We start from the raw sequence: 25,003 nt of genomic DNA on the forward strand, positions 1-25,003 counted from the left end.
TCTTACTATGCAATGTTTTAAATGAACTTGTTATGTAAATGTATGGAGGGCAATTTCCAGAAATATTGGTGGGCTCAGTTTCCTGCTGAATTGTGAAGCAATGGTGGCACAAAAGGTTGGTTCTTATCTTTAAAAAAACAAGGCATAGAGGGAATTGTGTGCCTTGTTGTGAAGCCAAATCATGACTCTAAGAGTACGATCCAGTTTTTTGCTTTATTAGAAAATAATGTTTTGATGACAAACCACGCAAATTGTGTTAGCAAGTCAGAAAATCAAATGCCTCCATAAGTCATAAGGATGGACAGGGAGGAGGACATACAACTCCTTTCTTTGGTGATAAGCTTTTTTTGCATCCAAATATATTGCTTTGGTACCTTATAGGTCCAGAATCTAGAACAAAGCCTTTACTGCTTTTATATGAGATTCCTAAAGCAACACTATATTGTATTACATCTAACGGAACACAATGCCTAATTTGCATGCCTTTGTCATCCACATGATAGAAGATCCCATTTCACCATCTCACAATCTGATAAACATGTCTAGTTATATTACAACCAGCAAAGGCTGCCAATGTCAGACGTGACCACCGCTTGTTTCAATCATACTACCACAACAACAGCTGTTGAGCTTCAAACAAACTCCTAGAACAATGCCTAGCTAAGCACCTAGAAGGTGGATTAATTATATCCCACAGGGTTAAATCTTCTTCCTCCCAAAGCCTGGGCAGCAGATTGCAATGCAAAACCAAAAAGATACACAAGTAGAGCCTGAAGCTTGATTTTTTCTTTTTTTTTCTTCTTTTTTTTTACATGAGGACCAAGAAGTGGAAAACTCTACCAGTTTCATACACACTCTCATTTAAACGTAGTCCTCCTGTGACAAATAACAAGCATCTTCCAAGCAACAACACAAAGACATTACATTCTATCCCCCTGGCTTTCCTCGAATAATGGGCGTATCTACACGATAGAATTGATGCAGTTTGATACCACTTTAAATACCATGGCTCAATGCATTGGAATCATGGGATTTGTAGTCTTCTGAGGCAACAGCACTGTTTGGCAGGAGTCTAAAGACTGTAGTTTTACAAACTACAGCTCCTATAATCCATAGTATTGAGACATGACAGTTGGAAGTACAGTAGTCTCACTTATCCAACATAAACGGGCTGGTGGAACATTGGATAAGTGAATATGTTGGATAATGAGGAGAGATTAAGGAGAAGCCTATTAAACATCAAATTAGGTTATTTTACAAATGAAGCACCAAAACATCATGTTATACAACAAATTTGACAGAAAAAGTAGTTCAATACGCAGTAATGCTATGTAGTAATTACTGTATTTATGAATTTAGCACCAAAATAACACGATGTATTGAAAACATTGACTACAAAAATGTGTTGGATAATCCAGAACGTTGGATAAGCGAGTGTTGGATAAGTGAGACTCTACTGTATTTTGGAGGATTATGAAAATTCTTTGGCAGAGAAATAAAAAACTTTTTAAAACTACAGGTCCCATGATTCCATGCCATTCAACTATGGTAACTAAAGGGGTGTCAGGCTACATATATATAAAGTGCATACATAAGTGAATTTTGTGTTTAGACTTGGATCCCATCTCCAAGAGATCTTGTTATGTACATATATGCAACTACAGGTACAGTAGAGTCTCACTTATCCAACATAAACGGGCTGGCAGAACATTGGATAAGTGAAAATGTTAGATAATAAAGAGGGATAAGGAAAATAAGGAAAAGCCTATTAAATGTCAAATTACATTATGATTTTACAAATTAAACATCGTGTTTTACAACAAATCAACAGAAAAAAGCAGTTCAATACATGTAGTAATTGCTGTATTTATGAATTTAGCACCAAAATATTGCAATGTATTGCAAACATTGACTACAAAAACACTGACTACTGAATGGCAGACTGCGTTGGATAATACAGATTGTTGGCTGAGCGAAAGTTGGATAAGCGAGACCCTACTGTATTACAAAATCCCAAACACCTCTGGACCCAAGCATTTCAGAAAAGAGATATTCAATCTATATTCTGTCAAGCATACTGTGATTTGCTTTATTATAAATCAAGTGTAACTTCTTTTTTGCCTGCCTTCTACAAAAGATCTGTAATGGAAAAAAAGTGTAGCTCGCACACATGCACAAGATTAGCCTTTGTAGGTAATTCTGTCAACTCAGAATAAAAGAAGAGAGCTGAGAATTGCATTTGGCTCAACAAAGAGTTCACGCCTTTGTCTTCCAAACTGTGTCTAGAAATGCAGGCATGGTTCCGTTATTAACTTTTGAAATGGATTATCTCACCAATTATTAGGGTCTTGTTTTAATGGTCTCCCAACATTTTTCAGTAGGTTGTTTTAATACAAGCCTGTGACCTGTTTCTCTCTCTCTCAGACACACACACCTTTAATTACAATTAAGTCTAAAGTTTTAGGGAGTTTAATACTTAAAGATTAACCATAGTGTTTTCTTTTCTCGCTCTCTTTTTAAGTATGGCTGGGCTTCTGCTCTTCAAAGTACTTCAAACTGTTTTCAAAGGACACTACATTATTGACAAAATGTAAAATAGGGGAATCTATACATGCATTCTGCATCAGAAGTAACATATGGCCTTGCATTTAATAATAATATTTTCTCCTTTTTTGGTGTGTGTGTAGTCCCCAGAATTTCAGCAGAACATCAAAGACATGCAAATACGGCATATGAGAAATGACCATTTTATTTAGAGAAGAATCCTATTCCATAGAAGTGTGGGGTAAAATCAATGTAACACCCGTTAAGTAAAAATTTTCAGGTTCATACTGAACCTTGATTTTGGGTTTCGGGAGAATGCAGATATCCAATGGCAGCATATGAAAGGATGAATGAGTTTCCAGCATTGTTGCCTCGGCAGATCAGTGGATTTTGGATCATGGTAGTGGAACTATACATCCAGTAAGCAGAGAATACGGCAACTGTGCAACTACACTTAGGGACGGAGACATTAAATGCCTCCTTCAACAAGTGTTCTCAACAAAGAGCTGCTTACACAACTGAGAGTTGCATAATGTGTTATTGTTATCACTGTGTGCCTTCAAGTTATTTCCAACTTATATTATTTCCAACTATTATAGTTGGGTTGCTGTAAGTTTTCCAGGCTATATGGCCATGTTCCAGAAGCATTCTCTCCTGATATTTCACCCACATCTATGGCAGGCATCCTCAGAGGTTGTGAGGTCTGTTGGAAACTAGACAAGTAAGGTTTATATATATATGGAAGGTCCAGGGTGGGAGAAAGAACTCTTGTCTGTTTGAGGCAAGTGTGAATGTTGCAATGCGCTACCTTGATTAGCACTGAATGGCCTTGCAGCTTCAAAGCCTGGCTGCTTCCTGTCTGGGGGAATCCTTTGTTGGGAGGGGGATTAGCTGGCCCTGATTGTTTTCTCTCTGGAATTCTCAGGTTTTTTTTAGTGTTTGTCTTTATTTACTGTCCTTTTTTTCGCTTTTTTAAATTTTATTGAAAAATTGCGAATTTTACATATTCGGTACTTAAAACTTCTTATACATTCTTTAACAAATTTGCAGTACAGAGTTATGTATATCATAACTCCTATAGTATTCTCACTCTCTAACTAGATTACATACTCATATTATTTACCTTTTGTTACCCTTCACCTACTGTCCTGATTTTAGAGTTTTTAAATACTGGTAGCTAGTTTCTGTTTATTTCATGGTTTTCTCCTTTCTGTTGAAATTGTCCACATGCTTGTGCTCCAGCATTTTTTGTGTTCTCAAATAATATGCTGTGTCCAGGTTGGTTCAAGGGCTCTGCTATGGCTAGCTTCTCTGGTTGAATCAGTCTGCAGTGTCTTTCATGTTCCTGCAGTGTCTTTCGTGTTCCTTTCATGTTGAGAATATGACATGCTCAAATCTACTCAATAGGGGATTTGAATTCTGGGTATCCAGAATCCTAGTTTAATAGCCAAACCACTATATCATGCAGGCTCTTTGGGTATGTAAATTCAAAGACCCGATGAGACTCTAGTTTTTAAAAAGAAGGAAAACCCGGCTTCTTCAAATTTTGGCAGTTCTTCTTGATGGTTTTAATAATAATAATAATAATAATAATAATAATAATAATAATAATAATAATAATAATAATAACTTTATTTATACCCCGCCACCATCTCCCCGTGGGGACTCGGGGCGGTTTACAGGGGGCAGAGGCCCAAACAAGATAGGACAAAATATAGGCAACATAATACAAATCACACTATAAAAAGATAAAACAGTAATACAATATACCAATTAAAACAAAAATACAGGATAAAAAATTGCATTTAAAACACATAAATGGTAAAATCGTAATAAATACAGGATAGATTATTAAAAACCCTCTGGGGCTGATTAATTAATGACTGTATCTCCAAAGGCCTAGTTGGGTGCAAACTGAGGTGTGATGGAATTTCCCAGTCCAATTTAGACTCACAGCTTTGGCATCGGCAACAATTCTCCCAACTTCAGACATTATTCAACTTGATCTAGGTAAGCCCCTATCCTATCACCTACTATACCATTTGTAGGTTGTGGAAGATACACTCTAACCCGACTCAAAGGACCAAGTAACTAGAAAGATCAACTTCCAAACTTCTAGGGTCATTAATGTCAGCTATGTAAAAATATCTTAGGAGGAAAGCCTCCACCAGCATCGTGAGATATATCCACTTTTGTAATGCAAGCTCAGAAGCAAAATGTGGATTTTCAGTCTATAGTGCAAGCAATGGCTTCAAAGAATCTGACGGTAGTATTTATCCCCAGCTTAGTATCACGAAGCACAATGGGTGTTAGTTAAATAATTTAAATTTTTAAAATGAAAGCAAGAAAGTAGAATTTCATAACATTCTGGGTCTTTTAAAGTGTGATTATAAGTTGTTTGGTATCCAATAAAATCCAGCAGGGAACAAAATTTAGTATTTGCCTTTAGCAGTAAAAAGCCCTTAAATGAACGGGTTTTAAAAGACAACACTTGACAATCTACATCAGTGTTCCTCAATTGGGAACCCAAATGTTCCTGTAGGCAATGGCACCAGTTCTGGCATTTTTGAATGCCTGGTTAGGAAATTGGTGGTGGCCTGGGATGGTTGCCCCTTCAAGACAATAGTGTTTTCCCCTTTCCACAATCAACTTATCCACATGTCATATGAAAATCAATTGTTTTAGTCCACAAACCTGCTCTCGACATATACAGGAGGTTGACTTATATACAAGTATACATGGTAGGCTGAATGTCACCCCAGACTATCTACCCACTAAATATTTTGAATGAAAATCTGCCAACATCAATACATTCCTATTCCTAGAATGGATGGTTTTATTAAAACATTCTCAAGCCAGAGGGAAAAAAACCTGAGGGAACAAAACCTAGAAAGCCAAAAGTTGCTTCTGGTTTCACTTTTGTCTGACCTGTAATGCACTGCCCAGTGTGATGGTATGGAAATGAAAACCAGCCCAACATATCATGTGAGGATGAAATTAGATCCACTATGATGCTGTAAGAAATAAAAATAAGCTTCCACATCCTCAGCAGTCGCTTATCCCTGCATTACATCTTAAGTAGAAAGTACAGTGCTGGCAGGAATGTTCTGTGCCAGTGGATAAATTACAGGTTATAAATACTGTAACGGCACCTGATTCCATCTGTTCTTGGAAACTAAGCAGAATCAGCCCTGATTAGCACGTAAATGGGAGACCACCAATGAATACAGGGTGCTGTAGGATGTATTTTAGAGGAAAGGAACTGGCAAAACTACCATGTCTAGTAAAGTCCTATCAAATTAGTGGGTTTGCCATAGAACAGACGTGATAGGTCATACACAGACAGACATATCCATTTGTTGTTGGGCTAGTAAGTTGTCATGTGGACAGTAGATCATTTTAATCAACTCCTGACTGACTCTGGAGTGCCATCCTGAATTCTAGTTCTCTGAGTACCAAATACCATATATGCTTGAATATAAGCCTCATATAAGGCACCTAATTTTACCACAAAAAAACTGGGAAAATGTATTTACTTGAGTATAAGCCAAGGGTGAGAAATGCAGCAGCTACTGGTAAATTTCAAAATAAAAATAGATACCAATAAAATTACATTAATTGAGGCATCAGTAGGTTAAATGTTTTTGAATATTTACATAAAACTGTAATTTAAAATAAGACTCTCCAACTCTGATTAAACTATTATTCTAATCTTCTTCAATGTAAAACTGCTTATGTAGCCTTCCAATAATAATAGAGTAAAATAATAAATGTAATTATAACAATAATAAAGTAAAATAATAAATGTAATAACAATAGACATGTAATAATAACAATAAATAGAGTAAAATAATAAATGTAATAATAATAACAGAATAAAATAATAACTTGACTTGAGTATAAGCCAAGGGGTTTTTTTTAGCCTTAAAAGGGGGCTGAAAACTCAGCTTATACTTGAGTATATACGGTAGTCTTATTTTTTGCACTTTCCTTTAATTCAGCACTATTGTGAAGCCACACACTTTCTCATTGAATTTGGGCTAACTTTTCAGAGCAGAAACCTAGACCACTGACACTTCACTGCAAATTCTGAAGTCCATTATAATTGGGAGTACAGCCTGTACTTTGTGACAGAAGACACATGTAATATAATAGGACATACATATTCCATAAATGCATATGATTTCAAAAAGTTGCAATGATTGATTCCAGTAAAATAGAATCAAATGAACTTGAATGTGACAGTGTTATTTATTACAGAGAAGTGAAGTGGCCACTTGCAACCTGTTAATTTGTGCATTCAAAGAAACTGAGAATCAGTTTCAATAGATCTGAATATTCAAACATTCTGTCTGGCCCTTTTCAGAAACTAGCCATTGTTTCCTCTACCAAGGTGCAAAGTCTAGCTCTGCCATAAGACTTCTCACAAAAAAGATCTTTTTGTGGTCTTTTTATACTTGAACCCTCTCATTTCTCTTCTTGTTTTCTGCTAGCTGGAAGTTTTATAGAATGGGAGAATTATGAAGAACAGCTAGAGAAACACAGACTTTTTGTGTTGGGTGCAGCAGACTGTGCAAAAAAAACAATGTAATAAAGCTTGAGATGGTAAAGAATGGAATTCTATTCTAGCCAATTGTATTCTTGCGGTGGCATCTCAACAATCCATTATAATTGCCCTCAATTTTGGGGGGTTAAGGACATTTTGTTTGCAATCACTAAAACTGCAAATAAAAGGTGTCATTAAACATAAAGAACATTCCATTTGTGAAAGTTCAATTTTGAGAAAAAATAATGTTTTGAATATTTTAAAAAAATTTCACTGCATGCACAACATAGTACTTTGTTTTTGTTTCAAACAGGTGGTTATCTTGTCTGCATGAGTGTCTTTTACTAACTCTATGGACAGGGAATCATAGGAGTTGTAGTTTTACAAGGTCTTTAGTCATCTCTGCCAAAGACTGCCAGTGTCCTAATAAACTACAACTCCCAGGTACACTTCAAATCCGGACAGGATATGAGGCCACTTTTAACTCTATAAACAATTTAAAGCCATTTTAAAATGTAACCTTCCGAGCTTTTTTATCTACATGGGTTTTTACTTGCATTTCTTTCTATACTGAGTCTCTGCCATGGAGAAATGGCAGAGTCTAAATCAAGCAAACAAATACATTATAAACGCCTATCTCTCATTGCCAGGATTCTCTTCCATTTCATTACAAGTACAATATGGGCTGGTGCTAAAGGTTAGTGTGGCAGGAGAGATGCCAAGATACCAATGCTTTTGGAAGGCCTATGTGGCCAACATCTGTCCAGGAGCCAACAATGCCACTAGAAGAAACAAAAATGGGACTCTTGAGAAACTCTCCTCTGTACAACTGCTACAGAGGGCAGCTGATGATTGAAGCCACTCTTTGCTCCAGCAGCGTTTTGTTGGTATCCGGCAGAGACTGTCCAAAGCATGAACCCATCCTGAGCACAACTCAGTACAGTTTCTCCAAATGACACTTTTGGAAAATGGAAATCTCCATAACCTTTTGGAGAGTTTATGATCTTTGGAAAGGCATGACCTTGTCAGAGGTCATAACCGTTTGAAAAACAATGCCGTAACCTTTTGGGGAAATAGCATTCATGCAAGGCAATCAGGTTTCTCAGCTGTTAATCTGATGTACCTAGATCATTCTTTGAAGTGTTAGAGACAAAGATATGCCAATGCACAAAAAAAACACACACACACACACACAGAGATAGGTATATACAGCAGAGTTTCAAAAGTGTTCTTTCAGTTGCCCAAAAACATCTACTCTCCCTTAAAATATATTTTCCTTTAAATCATGCTCTCAAGAGACAAAAATAAGTAACTTCTTTAAAAGTAACAAAGTTGGTTTACTCACGAACTTTGTGTATTCAGCATAAAGGTACTTTGCATATCAATCCAGTTACAAGTAGATTTGAAGTAGTTTCTCTGTGTAGGTAATACAGGGCATCATTTCTTAGAAAGTTTAATGCAGTGGTTCTCAACCAGTGGGTCCCCAGGTGTTTTGGCCTACAACTCCCAGAAATCCCAGCCTGTTTACCAGCTGTTAGGATTTCTGGGAGTTGGAAGTCAAAGCATCTGGGGACCTACAAGCTGAGAACCACTGTTCTAATGGCTTCTGTACAACATTCTGTTCCTACTGACTTCTAAAAGCATACATCTGTGTCTACTGAAGTCTCTAAGCCAGTGGTTCTCAACCTGGGCTCCCCAGATGTTTTTGGCCTAAAACTCCCAGAAAACCCAGCCAGTTTGCCAGCTGTTAGGATTTCTGGGAGTTGAAGGCCAAAATCATCTAGGGACCCCAGGATGAGAATCACTGCTCTAAGCATACTATTCCTACTGTAGTCTAAAGCAGTATTGTTTCTAAAATGGAGTCTGAGGCCTGAACAAGCCCAGATGTGATCACATGGTCTGCAGCTCCTCCCACAACAAAGAGTTGGGGAAAAGTAAAGGTAAAGGTTTTCCCTGATGTTAAGTCTAGTTGTGTCCAACTCTGGGTGGTGGTGCTCATCTCCATTTCTAAGCCGAAGAGCTGGCGTTATCCGTAGACATCTGTTAGGTCATGTAGCCAGCATGACTGCATGGAGTGCTGTTACCTTCCAGCAGCAACGGTACCTATTGATCTACTCACATTTGCATGTTTTAGAACTGCTAGGTTGGTAGATTTGAATTGCCAAACTTTCAGTCAGCAATTCAGCAGATCAGCGATTTAACCTGCTGCGCCATCAGGAGGCCAGTTAAGGAAAACTGCACACCAATACACACTTATATAATGCAGCAAGCAATTTAAATTATATACATAACAAATAACTAGTTGAGGCTTGAAGAAGATTTCTATTTCCAACAAAAACTAGGGTACAATTGCTAAAATTATAATTAAACTCTTGGGCAAATGGGGACTGGCATGTTTCCAAGCACCCTTGTCTTTCAAGGTACCACTGCTCCTAATTTGGTTCTTCAGCCACCTACCTTCCTGACCAATTATTAGTCATGGACAAGCACTGGGGAGATCCAGGTTCAAATCACCCAAATAAACACAAGACAATCTTGATAACTATAGGTTAGTAACTACTCTTAGCGTTACATATAAAGAATTGGAAGGGGCTTCACCAGCCACCATAGAATGAGAGAGTTAGAAGATACCACATGGGTCATCTGGTCCAACCTTCTGCCAAGCAGAAAAAGCACAACTGAAGTACCCCCTACAAATTTAAATGCTTCTGTTTAAAATCTTCAAAGAAGGAGCTTCCATCACTTTCCAAGGCAGAGAGTTCCACTGCTGAACAGATCTTACAATAAGGAAGTTCTTCCTAATGTTCAGATGAAATCTCCTTTCCTGTAATTTGAACCCATTGCTCCAAGTCCTAATTTCCAGGGCAGCAGAAAGAAAGCCTTATCTCTCTTCCTTATGGCATCCTTTCACATACTTATACATGGCTGTCATGTCTCCTCTCAGCCTTCTCTTCTGCAGGCTAAACATACCCAGCTCTTTAAGACGTTCCTCATGGGGTATAGTCTCCATCAAGTCCAATTCCCACCAATGCAGGGAAATCCAGCAAGAGCATCCCCAGCAGGCAACTGTCCAGTCTCCTTTTAGAGACACCCAGGGAAAAATACTCCACCAACTCTTAGGCAATCAGTTCCATTGTTGAACAGTTCTTACTGTCAAGAAGTTCCTTCTAATGTTCAATAGAAATCTACCTCCTGTAACTTAAACCATTAGACCTGGTCCTTCCATTGGGAGTAGCAGAAAATGCCCTTTGATATTTAAGAGGGCAATTGTATCGTTCTCAATAACGGTTCTAAGGGCTAAAATAAATGGTCATATATGCCATCTTCAGCACTTTGGAGAAAAGTAGGATGCAAATGCAATTGATGGTGAGGATGTCTAAAGCATACTATTATCCAAGTATCTTGACAAGTATCCAAATAACATGGCAAGCAATAACATGTAAGAGTATTCACAACACAACCATTATGGGGGAGGATGGTGATGAAACCATCTTTGCTTTTCTGACAACCTGAGTATCTTGCATTGTTAAAAAAGCAGCCTTCTCCAATTAATTCTTATTTATCAAAGCCAAATTAAGTAAATTGCTATTGTCCACATTACAGGTTGAGTATCCCTTATCCAAAATGCTTGGGGCCAGATGTGGATCCAGATTTGGATTATTGTTTTATTTTATTTTTTGAATTTGAAACATATGCACAAAACTTTTAGATACATCTTAACATTTTAATTGTATAAATAAAACAAATTGTGTATTTCTTAATTTTTATATTTTAATGCATTTACACTGCTATGATGTGTTACATCATACTTATTGTCAGCCAGCTGGTGTCCCTATATTGGGAAAAAGGTAGGATTAAAATGAAGGAAATTAATAGTAACTAGTAACATGAAATTCATTTAATTTCAGTATCCCTGAATGTCATTTTATACAGAATTTTGTGCATGAAACAAAGTTTGTGCACACTGAAGCGTCAGAAACCATGTCCTTATCTTGGCCACCCAGTGGACAATTTTGGAGCATTCTGATTTTGGATAAGGGATTTTTAAAAATCGTGTCAGAAGCGAATTAATAACATACTGCAAGTCGCTTCTGATGTGAGAGAATTGTCCGTCTACAGCAGGCATCGGCTGTTAGGAAATGTGGGAGTTAAAGTGCAAAACACCTGGAGGGCCCATGTTTGCCCATGCCTGGTTTACAGATATTGCCCAGGGGACACCCGGATGTGTTACCATCCTGTGGAGGCTTCTCTCATGTCCCCGCAAGCTAGAGCTGACAGATGGGAGCACACCCCATCTTGTAGATTTGAACCAGGAGCCTTCAGGTCAACAGTCCAGCTGGCACAAGGGTTTAACAAAGGTGGCTCCACTGGATGAGAGATGCTCAACATGCATGCATTCACATACTAGTTTGAAAGTTCACTCTCCAAAACACAAAAGTTGTGCACCCAGATGTAAACACAAGCCTATACAGACTACTCTAGAAGTAGGTCCAGAGGCTGGGAAAGTTCCTCTTCTGGACTACAACTCCCAGAATGGCTTACTGGGGACCCTGGGATTTGTAGCCCGCGGAGAAAGTAATTTCTACACTTTCTCAGGAAACTATGTGGGGAATAGTTCCCAGGAAGTATACATGCACTCGGCCCATCCACCAGTGTCTCTCTAGAAGTTCCTTCCTCTTTCAACAATGCAAGGTATTCAGATTGTCAGAAAAGCAAATATGTAGCAAACCAACATACACAAGCTGGAAGTAAACCCAACAAAGCATCCAGTTCCAGAGGGGCAGTGTGCTCAAAATCAAGGAAATGGTTTTTCCTGTTCATTTCAAGGCAAGGTTAGGGAGGCATTGGGGGGATTTTTGAGCAGGATCAGGTTTGGGAAGTCCTGGCCTCATTCACAGGAAGTTCCAGGCTGCCAAAGAACTCCTCCCTTCGATTGACCCAGAGGGCGGACCCAAAGGAGGACTGCTGGGGAGGAGCATTATGAGTATCCCCCCCCCCCCACACACACACACACACTAAAAGCTAGTCTAATAGTCATTTCCTCCTTTATAGTAAAATGTTCCTCTTTTTAGAGAGCCACTTCCAAGATTTTCCAGTCACTAAAGATAAGACGGGATTTTGGGATCTGATCTTTCCCCAAATAACTTTTGTATTCAAGGAACATGAAAGGCGCTGCAGACTAACTCAAACCAGAAAAGTCAGCCAAGGCAGAGAACTCGATGAACCAATCTGGAAACGGCATATTATTTGAAAACACAGAAATGCTGGACCACTCTAACAACCACTATGTCAGACTACGCAGAGAAGCCACTGAAATCCACAAGCATGTGGACAATTTCAAAGGAGGAAACCATGAAAATGAACAAAATCTGGCTATCAGTATTTTAAAAAATTAAAATCAGGACAGTAAATAAAGAACAAATTTAAGAAAACACGGGAATTCCAGACAAGAAACAATCAGGGCCAGCTAATCACTTTCCAAAAAAAGATTCCCCCAAGCAGTAAGCAGCCAGGCTTTCAAGCTGCAAGGCTTTTCAATGCTAATCAAGGTGCTTAAATGCAACATTCGCACTTCCAACAAACAAGTGTTTTTTTCTCCCACCCTGGACCTTCCACAGATATTGCCATACAGCCCAAAAAAGTCACAGGAACCCTACTACTTGGAAAGTTCACTATCCAAAACACAAAAGTTGTGCACCCAGATGTAAACACAAGCCTACACAAACTATTCTAGAAGTAGGTCCAGAGTCTGGGAAAGTTCCTCTTCTGGACTACAACTCCCAGAATAGCTCAATGGGGACCCTGGGATTTGTAGTCTTAGGGGGAAAGTAATTTCTCCACTATATCGGGAAACCATGTGGGGCTTAGTTCCCAGGAAGTATACATGCACTTGGCCCATCCACCAGTGTCTCTCTAGAAGTTCCTTCCTCTTTCTGTTAGCAAACCAACATAAACAAGCTGTAAACAATCTGGCTACCAGTATTTTAAAAACTCTAAAATCGGGACAGTAAATAAAGAACAACACTCAGAAAACGGGAATTCCAGACAGGCGACAATCAGGGCCAGTTAACACCACTCAACAAAGGATTCCCCCAGGCAGGAAGGAACCAGGCTTTGTGCTAATCAAGGTGGCCAAATGCAACATTCACACAAGTTCTTTCTCCCACCCTGAACGTTCCACAAATATATAAACTCCACTTGCCTAGGTTCCAACAGAACTCACAATCTCTGAACACACCTACCACAGATGTGGGCGAAAACGTCAGGAGAGAATGCTCCTGGGACATGGTCATACAGCCCGGAAAACTCACAGCAACCCAGAGCCTTTCCATACAGCCATACAACCCAGAATATCAAGGCAGAAAATCCCAGAATTTTAACTAGATAATCTGAGTACACACTGCAGATGTTGTGGGATTTCCTGCCTTGATATTCTGGATTATATGGCTGTGTGGAAGGGCCTGCAGTGATTCCGGCCATAAAAGCCTTCAATAACATAACTTTTCTAAACTTTTTTCCCCATTTCCGGCTGGGGAGAGGAAATCGCCCCGCTCGCCTGATGCAATCCATTTTGGGGCATTTGAAAAGACCAAATCATGTCTCCAACGCGGGCAGATGAGAAATCTTATCCACAACAAAAGACACCCCTTTCCCTTTGCAAAGTTTTCTTTGGCGTCGGTTTGCAATCACAGGGATTCTCTCACACTCACACAGCCAAACAGGGCCTCTGTAAACCAAGCTGTTTCCCAGATCTTGGCACACTTCTGATACTATTGCATGCTACCAAGTTTTACGCACAGGAGCCTCTTCCTTTCCAAAGTTTCCCTCGGATTCGGGTTCTTGTCTCTTGTCTCTCTCCCCACGATTCGGAAAGTGCCCTTTGCTTTCATTTCACCAGCTTATTTTGAACTAAATCTTCTATTTTAAAGCACACTTGGCGAGCACTTTCCTCTCCACACCGGGAATGAATCTCCCCCCTATTCCAACCCAGAGCCGAGCTTTACTTTCACGTCTCCAACCCAAACAAGGTCTCACTCTCTCCCCAAAGCGCACTTGTGCTTCTTTCTTTGCTTTCCCGCTCTCTCTCTCTCCTCCAATTTGAACCCGAAAGGAGGCTTCCCGCCGTGGAAACACACTGCCCGAAGCCACTCCTGATTGAACCTGTTTGCATTCTTGGAAACAATACGAGGGGGACCTTGAAATCGGCGTCTTTTTGGAAGTCTCCAAAGAACGCGCGCGGTGGCGGTGCGTAATGGAGACACTGCGCCTCCAGAAAAGACACCCCGGAATCCTACCGAAGGGGACAAAAAGGGGGGCTCTCTGTGCTAGAACTAGGAGACCACAACCTCGGGGAACCTTTTCTCTATTTCGTCCCTCTTTTACCGGGTGAAAAGAAGAAAAGGTGGAGGAGAAAGATGACCACCAACACGCCCCCCCCCCTCCGGTCTCCAACTTGGGGCTCTGCAGGGACTCACCGGCGCGCACGTGTTGGCGAGGCGATCCCGCCGCCTTCCCGGCTCGCCGCCTCAGCCTGGCGTCAACGTGGCACAAGCTGCAAAAGCAGCAACGGAAGGGCTCCTCCTCCTCTTCTTCCTCCTGCTCTTCTTCCTCCTCCCCGATCGAACCTGAGAGAGGGAAGCTCCTCCCGGCTTCGTCGGAGCCGCAAGCGGGACGCCCTCTGCTGAACGGCCGCTGCTCCTTGCGCCTCTCGCTCAGGAAAGCCTTTCTCTTCCCCAGGTTCTTTCCAAGGCTTTCTTGGCCTGAATCACTGGGTTGCTGTGACTTTTCCGGACTGTAATGGCCATGTTCCAGAACCATTCTCTCCTGACGTTTCGCCCACCTCTATGGCAGGCATCCTCAGAGGTTGTGAGGTCTGTTCGAAACTAGGCAAGTGTGGAGTAATGTCCAGGATTAGGAGAAAGAACTCTTGCCTGTTGCAGGCAAATGTGAATGTTGCAATTAGTCGCCTTGATTAGCGTCGAAAAGCCTTGCAGCTTCAAGGCCTGGCTGATTCCTGCTTGGGGAAAATCCTTTGTTGGGGGAAAAAGTCTGGCTACCAGCATAATTCAACCAGAGAAATCAGCCATAGCAGAACACTTGATGAACCAACCTGGACACAGTATATTATTTGTGAACACAGAAATGCTTGACCACTCCAACAACTATCATGTCAGAGAAGCCATTGAAATTCACAAACATGTGGACAACTTCAACAGAAAGGAGGAAACCATGAAAATGAACAAAATCTGGCTACCAGTATTAAAAAAACTCAAAAATCAGAACAGTAAATAAGAAGCAACACTTTGAGACATGGGAACTAGGGGCAGTTAACAAACAATGCCCCCAGGCAGAAATTAGCTAGTAGATGTAGCCATTCAATGCAAATTAGGGTGATTAACTCCTCACCCTGGACTTCCCACAGATATATATATAAACATTCCTTGCTTAGTTTATCCTTACCTCACAACCTCTGAGGATGCCTGCCATAGATGTCAGGAGAGAATACTTCTGGAACATAGCCACACAGCCTGAAAGACATACAACAACCCTGGCTACCAGTATTTTAAAAACTCTAAAACAGTGGTTCCCAAACTTATTTGGCCTACCGCCCCCTTTCCAGAAAAAAATACTACTCAGCACCCCCTGGAAATTATTTTTTAAAATTTTAATAGCAATTAAACAGAAAGATATATGTATTCATGTTTCTACCTTTTTCGTAAAATATAGTAAAGAAAGGTGTAAATTAGAAACATTGAAGTTTGAAATTATGAAGCTATTGTTTGAACTCAGAATAGAAAGGTAATACAGTTACAGTAGAGTCTCACTTATCCAACATAAAAGGGCCGGCAGAACGTTGGATAAGCAAATATATTGGATAATAAGGAGAGATTAAGGAGAAGCCCAGTCTCCCACAGCATCTTCAGGAACTTGACCATCATGGCGACTGCCGTCTCCCCAAGAAGACTCCAGCACCATCACCACAGCCTCGTAGATGAGTTCCAGAACCTTGGATATACGAGTCTTGGATAAATGAGACTCTACTGTATTGTGAAAAATGTGACTTGTTGTGGAAACAAGAATTGGTGAGAAAGCTTCATTGGAGACACCTTTTCCCCATAATAATTCTTCCAGGAGTGAATTTCCCTTCCTAGGGGTAGATTTCTCTCACTTCCTGTTGTCTCACCCCAGTTCTTAACTATGACTTGTTTATCAGTCGGATGTTTGTAACTCAGGGACTTTCTGTATATTTTTCCTTCTACTTTTTCTTGTTTTAGCCAAAGGGATTAAAATAGGGAAACAGGCTTTGGAGAGAATATGAGTGGGAAGTTTACCTCTCTGGGTGCGTCAACACTGTAACATTAATGCAGTTTAACACCACTTTAGTTGCCATGGCTCAAGGATATGGAATCCTGAGATTTGCAGTTTGGTGGGGCACCAGCACTCTTGCAGAGAAGGCTAAAAGGCGTTGTTGAACTGCACCTTCCATGATTCCACAACCTTGAGCCAAGCTGCATTATTCCTAGAGTGTACATCCTAAGACTTGGAAAGGTAGATGAGAAAGAGCTGGGTGAAATCCTCAAATACAAAGATGTAAAAGCATTTGACTTCTATGCACTGGTGCAAAGTATGGACAGTGAAAAAAGCTATTGTGTGCCTTCAATCCTTTTCTAACCTGTGAGGTGAGGGCTCAGCATATCTATTCTGCAGAATTAATGCAGTTTGCCACCACTTTAACTGCCATGGCTCAATGCTATGGGATCTGGAACTCAAACTGATTCTAGGATTTTTCATGAAGAGTGAAACCACTTTTTAAAATATCAGCTTGAAACTATGTTAAATGAACAGTGTAGATGTGCCCTGAGTCAGTGCACTGTACAGTCTCATGAGTAATGGACTGGATGAGGGCATAACCATTAAAACTTAATCCACACAAGACAGAGGTACTACTTGTCAGTCAGAAGGCAGACAGAGTCCCCAGTGGTGGAATGGGTTAAACCTGGGGTCCTCAAACTTTTTAAGCAGAGGGTCGGTCCACAATCCTTCAGACTATTGAGGGACCGAATTATCATTTGGGAAAAAAATGAACAAATTCCTATGCACATTACACATGTCTTGTTTGTAGTCCAAAAACAACAACAACGAAAGAACAATGCAATATTTAAAAATAAAAACAATTTGAACGAACACGAACCTATCAGGAGTTCAATGAGGTGTGTGGGCCTGCTTCTGGCTCATGCGTGCTAGAAAGTTTCTAGTTATCTTAGCTTTCCTTTTCCTATAAAGCATGCAATTTTCTAGAAGTCATGTGTGTCTAAAGTCCAATCATCTTGTTCTCTACATAATTATTAATTAGAAATCCACCCATTAACTCGCCTCTCATGAATAATGTATCAGGTTCTTCCTTGCAGGCAGTTTCTTAGCTTAGCTATACAGATATTTCTAAAAATGATTTCTTTTAAGCTTTCTAAGCCCTCTTACACCAACTGCGCCTGTTGCTTGGGAATCGAGATCTGGCCATGGTGATACATGCCTTAATTTAGTGTTTCCTAACCTGGGGGTCGGGACCCCTGGGGGGATCGCAAGGAGGTGTCAGCCTATCATAAAACACATTAATTCACAGTGCTCTCCGGAGGTAGGTGAACTACATCTCCCCTAAATCACTGTCAATTCCTCCCAAATCCCTCTAGTATTTTCTGTTGGTAATAGGAGTCCTGTGTGGGAAGTTTGGCCCAATTTTATCGTTGGTGGGGTTCAAGGGGCACTTTGATTGTAGCTGAACTATAAATCCCAGAAACTACAACTCCCAAATTTCAAGGTCTATTTTCCCCAACCTCCACTAATGTTCAAATTTGGGCATATTGAGTATTTGTGTTGAGTTTGGTCCATATCCATCATTGTTTGAGTCCACAGTTCTCTCTCGATGTAGGTTAACTACAACTCCAAAACTCAAGGTCAATGTCCACCAAACCCTTCCAGTATTTTCTGTGCCTAGTTTAGTTCAATTCCATCGTTGGTGGAGTTCAGAATGCTCTTTGATTGTAGCTGAACTATAAATCCCAGCAACTACAACTCCCAAATGACAAAATCAATCCCCCCCAACCCCACCAGTATTCAAATTTGGGTGTACAGTATTGGGTATTTGTACCAAATTTGGTCCAGTGAATGAAAATACATCCTGCATATCAGATATGTACATTATGATTCATAACAGTAGCCAAATTACAGTTATGAAGTAGCAACAAAAATAATTCTATGGTTGGGGGTCACCACAACATGAGGAACTGTATTAAGGGGTCGCGGCATTAAGAAGATTGAGAACCACTGCCTTAGTTGCATCCAGTCTGGATAACTGTAATGCACTGTACATGGGGCTACCCATCAGCTGGTTCAAAGAGCTGCAGCCAGGTTACTCACTGGGGCTGGCTGCAGGGAGCGGACATCCTCCCTGTTGCAGCAGCTCCACTGTCTGCCAGTCTGTTACCGGGCATAATTCAAAGTGCTGGTTATGATCTTTAAAAGCCTTAGACCAGTGGTTCTCAACCTGTGGGTCCCCAGATGTTTTGGCCTTCAACTCCCAAAATCCTAACAGCTGGTAAACTGGGCTGGGATTTTTGGGAATTGTAGGCCAAAACACCTGGGGACCCGCAGGTTGAGAACCACTGCTCTAGACGGTTCAGGTCCAGGCTATTTGGCTGAACGCATCCCCTTGTACGAATCTGCCCGGGCCTTAAGATCTTCAGGAGAGGCCCTTCTCTTCGTCTCACCTTCATCTCAAGCTCTGTTGGTGGGAAAGGGAGAGCAGCCTTCCTCCTCGGTGGTGGTCCCTCAACTCTGGAACTCCCTGCACAGGAAAGCCAGAATGGCCCCCTCCCTGCTATCCTTATGACAGCAAGCTAAAAACTTTTTATTCGGGCAGGCTTTTAAAGGAGGAGGTTTTTAAGATCACATCAAGGGCTGGGCTTTACCACAGCAGGTTAATCACCAAGCTGCAATAAATCTTGCCAACCAGAAGATTTACAGTTTGAAGCCTGGGTCATGGTGAACTCCTGACCTTTAGCCCAGTTTCTGCTTACCTAGCAGTTCAAAAACAAATGTGAGTAGATAAATAAGAACCACATTAAAGCGAAGAAATATTTAGGCTCGGCATTTCGATCAGAAAAAGTGGAAGTTTACGAACAAAGAAAGCTTTTCGGCAGGGAGATGGAGCTACAGCACCTCCCAGTGGCCTGAACCAAGCACAGCCTCCAAAGATGCCGAAAGATGGGAAAGCTTATATTTACCTCTATTTGTTGTCTGACTTGTCATTGTTATAATTGGCATTGAATGTTTGCCATATATGCGTTCTGTGATTCGCCCTGAGTCCCCTTCAGGTTGAGAAGGGTGGAATATAAATACTGTAAATTACTGTAAATTATAAATAATTATAAATAAGTCAGGAGTGCTGTGGTTTTAGCTATTAATAGATTTAAAATTGATTTTAAGAGTTTAAACTGTTTATTTTTCATACTGTTTACATTTAATTCCATGTTAATGTTTGTATATTTTGGGGTTTTAATTGTATTGGGTTTTTTGTGAGCAACTTTGAGTCTTTTTTACAGAGAAAAGGCGGGATATAAATAACAACAACAACAACTATACCTCGAGCTTTCCAGAAGTAAAAGAACTTGGTCTAAAACTTCCCTGCCTCCTTCATATCTATAGTCTTCTGCTGTCAGGCCAAAATTGCAAGAGCATTTCAGGGTTTCTAGTACGTAAATAATTCAGCAGACCTTCCTAAAAACTGAGAGAATTAAGTCTTTAATCATATTTTTATTGCAGCTTGACATAGACTGGAAAATCCTATTTGACCCTATTGTGTGTTTGCTTATTAAAGGCCACATGTGGCTCTCCTTATGTTTCGTAATTGCAAATGCTCTAGTGTCACACAGACTTGTTGACTTGAAATCTGTGCAGTCCTCACCAGAATGTTAAATTTGCCTTGATAAGGATAACAGATCTTCATAACAGCTGATACGGAGAGAGGGAAATGCCTTTATTTCTTGCCCAGGGTTTTCAGCTGTTGTTATTAAGGACCTGCCAGCAAGTACATACATCTCTTTTATAAGGGCAAAAGCCATTCTTAAAGCTGAGCGGAGATGAACCCAATATTCAGGTGAAAGTGATGGTATTACTTCAAATTGAAGATGGAGAACAGCACAAAGGAAAATATTTTTTTTCCATATTTAAAGAACATCTTGGAAATAAAAAGTTCTTCCTTGGTATATTCTTGAGGTGCTTCTTTTCTACACATAGGTAATGTTTGCAGGCATGAAAAGGAAACATGTATCTTAAAATGGTACTGTTCTACAAAGACTATATTTGTATTATACAATCCATTTGTATGGTTTCTCATACAATAGAAATGGACCCAGGCTTAACAATGCACGGAGTAGGCCCATTACAATCAATGGGAGTAAATGTGAAATGTCTAACTGAAGTACCATTGAGTAGAATGGACATATAGTAAGTATCACAATACCTGAATTCAACTCATGATGAAAGCCATCCAAGGGCGCATCTACATTTTAGAATTCATGCAGTTGGATTCCACATTAACTGCCATGTTTCAATGGTATATAGTCATAAGGGCTGTAGTTTTACCAGTTCTTTAGCTTTCTCTGCCAAAGAGTAGTAGCACCCCATCAAACTACAAGTTCACTTAAAGTTCAAGAGTATTCAAAGCCAGGTCTGTTGTATTTGCATAATGGAACAGGAATGGGACCTACCATTAATAACACCTGAAATCACTGGCACCTCACCAAACTAAAACTTCCACAATATTATAGCATTGAACCATGACAGTTAAAGTGGTGTCAAAACTGCATTGACTCTACAGTGTAGATACACCCCCAGGGGTTTTTGTGTATTGTTGACACTAGAACAGTCAAACATGATAATCTCTAGACTAGCACTTATCAATATTTTGTGTTCCAGGTGTTGTGGACTGCAACTCCCCAAAGCCCCAATAATCTTGGCCAGAAGCTAGATCTTTCCAACATCTTTTATTAATGGTGAAGCCCCGGTGGTGAAGTGCATTAAAGCGCTGAGCTGCTGAACTTGCAGACCAAAAGGTCCCAGGTTCAAATCCCGGGAGCGACTTGAGCGCCCGCTGTTAGCTCCAGCTCCTGCCAACCTAGCAGTTCGAAAACATGCAAATGTGAGTAGATCAATAGGTACCGCTCTGGCAGGAAGGTAACGGCACTCCATGCAGTCATGCCGGCCACATGACCTTGGAGGTGTCTACAGACAACGCCGGCTATTCGGCTTAGAAATGGAGATGAGCACCAACCCCCCAGAGTCAGACATGACTGGACTTAACGTCAGGGGAAACCTTTACCTTTTAGATGGAGGGTTAGAAGGCATGATCAAGTTTGCAAACGACACCAATTTCGGAGGGATAGCCAGAAGACAGGAACGGAATTCAAAACAATCTTAACAGATTAGAGAGATGGGCTAAAACTACCAAAGTGAAGTTCAATGGGGACAAATGCAAGATACTCCACTTAGGCATAAAAAATGAAATAAAAAGATACAGAATGGGGGATGCCTGGCTCAACAGCACTATGTGTGAAAAAGATCTTGGAGTTCTCGTGGGGAACAAATTAAACATGAGCCAACAATGTCATGCGGTGGCTAAAAAAGCCAATGGGACTTTGGCCTGCATAAATAGGAGTATAGTGTCTAGATCCAGGGAAGTCGTGCTACCCCTCTATTCTGCCTTGGTCAGATCACACTTGGGATACTGTGTCTAGTTCTGGGCACTGCAATTTGAGGGAGATGTTGACAAACTGGAATGTGTCCAGAGGAGAGTAACTCAAATGATCAAGGGTTTGGAGAACAAGCCCTATGAGGAGCGACTTAAAGAACTGGGCATGTTTAGCCTGCAGAAGAGAAGGCTGAGAGGAGACATGATAGCCATGTATAAATATGTGAGGGGAAGTCATAGGGAGGAGGGAGCAAGCTTGTTTTCTGCTGCCCTGAAGACTTGGATGTGGAAAAATGGCTTCAAACTACAGGAAAGGAGATTCCACTTTAGCATTAGGAAGAACTTCCTCACTGTGAGAGCTGTTCAGCAGTGGAACTCTCTGCCTTGGAGTGTGGTGGAGGTTCCTTCATTGGAGGCATTTAAACAGAGGCAGGATGGCCATCTGTCAGGGGTGCTTTGAATGCAATCTCCTGCTTCTTGGCAGAATGGTTTGAACTGGATGGCCCACAAGGTCTCTTCCAACTCTATGATTCTATTATTTTGTTTGCCAATATTTCTTGTTAACTGCCCTGAGTTCCCTTGGGGAGATAGGGCAGGATATAAATAAAGTTTTATTATTATTAAGTGAAGAACATCTAGAGAGAATCAAGGTGACAGTCCTATGCTGTGTCGTTAGTCATGTTATGCATGTTAAATCCAGGGCCCATCTACACTGCCCTATCGTGCCATTCCAGAATGCAGTTTTGTTGCATTATATGGCAGTGTAGACTCATACAGTCCAGTTCAATGCAGTCAAACTGCATTCTGAAATGGCATTATAGGGTAGTGTAGATGGAACCGGAGTTTAACTTAGGATATGCTTTTTGGAATATTTCTCCATATAGTAATCTCTCCACATTCATTGAGTTTAGGGGCATAGGACCCCCATGAAAGGGAAAATTGCTATTTTTAAACTGTGAGAGTACCTCTCTAGTAATTTCTCATGAAAATGAACAAAATCTGGCTGCCAGTATTTTTTTAAAAAAACTCTAAAATCAGGACAGTAAATAAAGAACAACATTGAGAAAGCGGGAATTCCATGCAAGAAACAACCAGGGCCAGCTAAAACCTCCCATCACAGGATTCCCCCAGGCAAGAAGCAGCCAGGCTTTGAAGCTGCAAGGCTATTCAATGCTAATCAAACTGGCCAATTGCAACATTCACACTTGCCTCAAACAGACAAGAGTTCTTTTTCCCACCCTGGACCTTCCACAGATATATAAACCCGACTTGCCTAGTTTCGAACAGACCTCACAACCTTTGAGGATGTGGGTGAAACGTCAGGAGAGATTGCTTCTGGAACATGTAGCCCGGAAAACTCACAGCAACCCAATTATTTTGGCCCTGAAAGCCTTCTACAAGACAATTTCACATTCTTCCAACACATCTCTATAATCAACTTGAGCTGGAAATTGACCATATAATCACATTGGAGAATCTAGAGATTCTCACTGCTAATCATTAGATTCTACGGCATGAATGGAAAAAGTTGAACCTAAATATTTCTAAAGAGAACACTTGTAATCGAATCTGTGAACAATCGAATCTGCAAAAGCCAAAACCAGCCAACTGGACGGATGACTATAGTTGTTCTGTATTCTCTAAAATCAGTCAGGGAAGTCTAAATGCAATACATGTCACCAGTAGGGAAACCAGCAATGCAAAGAATGTGTGTTTACAGAGGAGATATTGTTGCACCGAATCAATGCTAATACAATTATCTACATGAACAGGTTCTGTTGCTTTGTGCATTACCTAATTCTTTTCCCCCTTTTAAACATTCTCTACTGTTGCTCTGTTGCTATGAGGGTTTCTTTGTATTGTTATACTTGTTTTTGTTTTGTTTTCTGGAACACCACTGGCTTGACATGGAGAAGTGCAGCCTGTTGTCATGGAAAACCTGAATGAGCCATACAGTTATAATTGTACTGTCACTAAATATGAAAAAGGATTGAAGAGCGGCCAACCTGTGCATTACAGAACACAAAAGCAAGGTTTGATGTGACTGTCATTGTGGGGATCAAATGAGATCCCCCCCCCCCATCCTCCAAAGTAAACTTTCCTATTGTGATCTCCAGTAACAAAGTTAACTATCTTTTTCCACTCTTGGAAATAATTTACCATCTTAGAGCTGCAAGCCCATAGATGCTTAACTGGGAACATGCCCCATAGCAATCAAAGGGGTTACAGTAGAGTCTCACTTATCCAACACTCGCTTATCCAACGTTCTGGATTATCCAACGCATTTTTGTAGTCAATGTTTTCAATATATTGTGATATTTTGGTGCTAAATTTATAAATACAGTAATTACTACATAGCATTACTGCATATTGAACTACTTTTTCTGCCAAATTTGTTGTCTATCATGATGTTTTGGTGCTTAATTTGTAAAATCATAACCTAATTTGATGTTTAATAGGTTTTTCCTTAATGCCTCCTTATTATCCAACATATTTGCTTATCCAACATTCTGCCGACCCATTTATGTTGGATAAGTGAGACTCTACTGTAATTTCTAAGAATAGTTAGTCCCCTATATCCATGAATTAAATCAAAAACAAATCCAAAAAGCAAATCATGATTTTGCCATTTTACAGAAGGACCATCATATTACCGTGCCATTATATATAATGGGACCTGAGCAACCATGGATTTTGATACCTACAAGGGTTCCTGGATGCTCAAGCTGCATTACATATACTGTAATGGTGTGGTACAATTATAGTTGTAGTCCAATGAGACACCAACACTATTTTGCAAAGAATGCTAAAGACCTTGCAAAACTACAACCCACACAATTCTGTAGTATTGAGTCAGGGCAGTTAAAGTGATGTCAGGCTACATTAGTTCTACAATGTAGACTCCGAGGCTTGTCATGAATGTATAACTTATCCAAGACTATCCAGTGGATTTACATGATGAAGTAGAAACTCTAATCCTTTCCTCAGCATTGTAGTCAAATGTTAAAAGTTTTGAAAAATTGAAATCTCTATAAACTTTTGGCGATTTTATGATCTTTGAGGAAAAAATGACCTTGTTAGAAGTCAAAGCCTTTTGAAAAAATATGCCATAACCCTTTGGAAAATGGCATAAGTACAAGGCAATTAGGCTTCTCAGCTGTTAAACT

General features: G+C 40.3%; 1 protein-coding gene across 1 annotated transcript in view; it reads right to left on the reverse strand.

The window, feature by feature from the left end:
- The window catches only part of smco4 (single-pass membrane protein with coiled-coil domains 4), an 81,969-nt gene extending 67,194 nt beyond the window's left edge, over window positions 1–14,775 (reverse strand). Inside the window, exon 1 of the mRNA XM_003219280.4 lies at window positions 14,566–14,775. The gene's annotated coding sequence lies outside the window, so the exon portion shown is untranslated. The remainder of the gene's footprint in view (window positions 1–14,565) is intronic.
- Between the last annotated feature and the right edge of the window lie 10,228 nt (window positions 14,776–25,003).

Source organism: Anolis carolinensis, chromosome 3 (genome assembly GCF_035594765.1).
Source record: "Anolis carolinensis isolate JA03-04 chromosome 3, rAnoCar3.1.pri, whole genome shotgun sequence".
Lineage (NCBI taxonomy): Eukaryota > Metazoa > Chordata > Lepidosauria > Squamata > Dactyloidae > Anolis > Anolis carolinensis.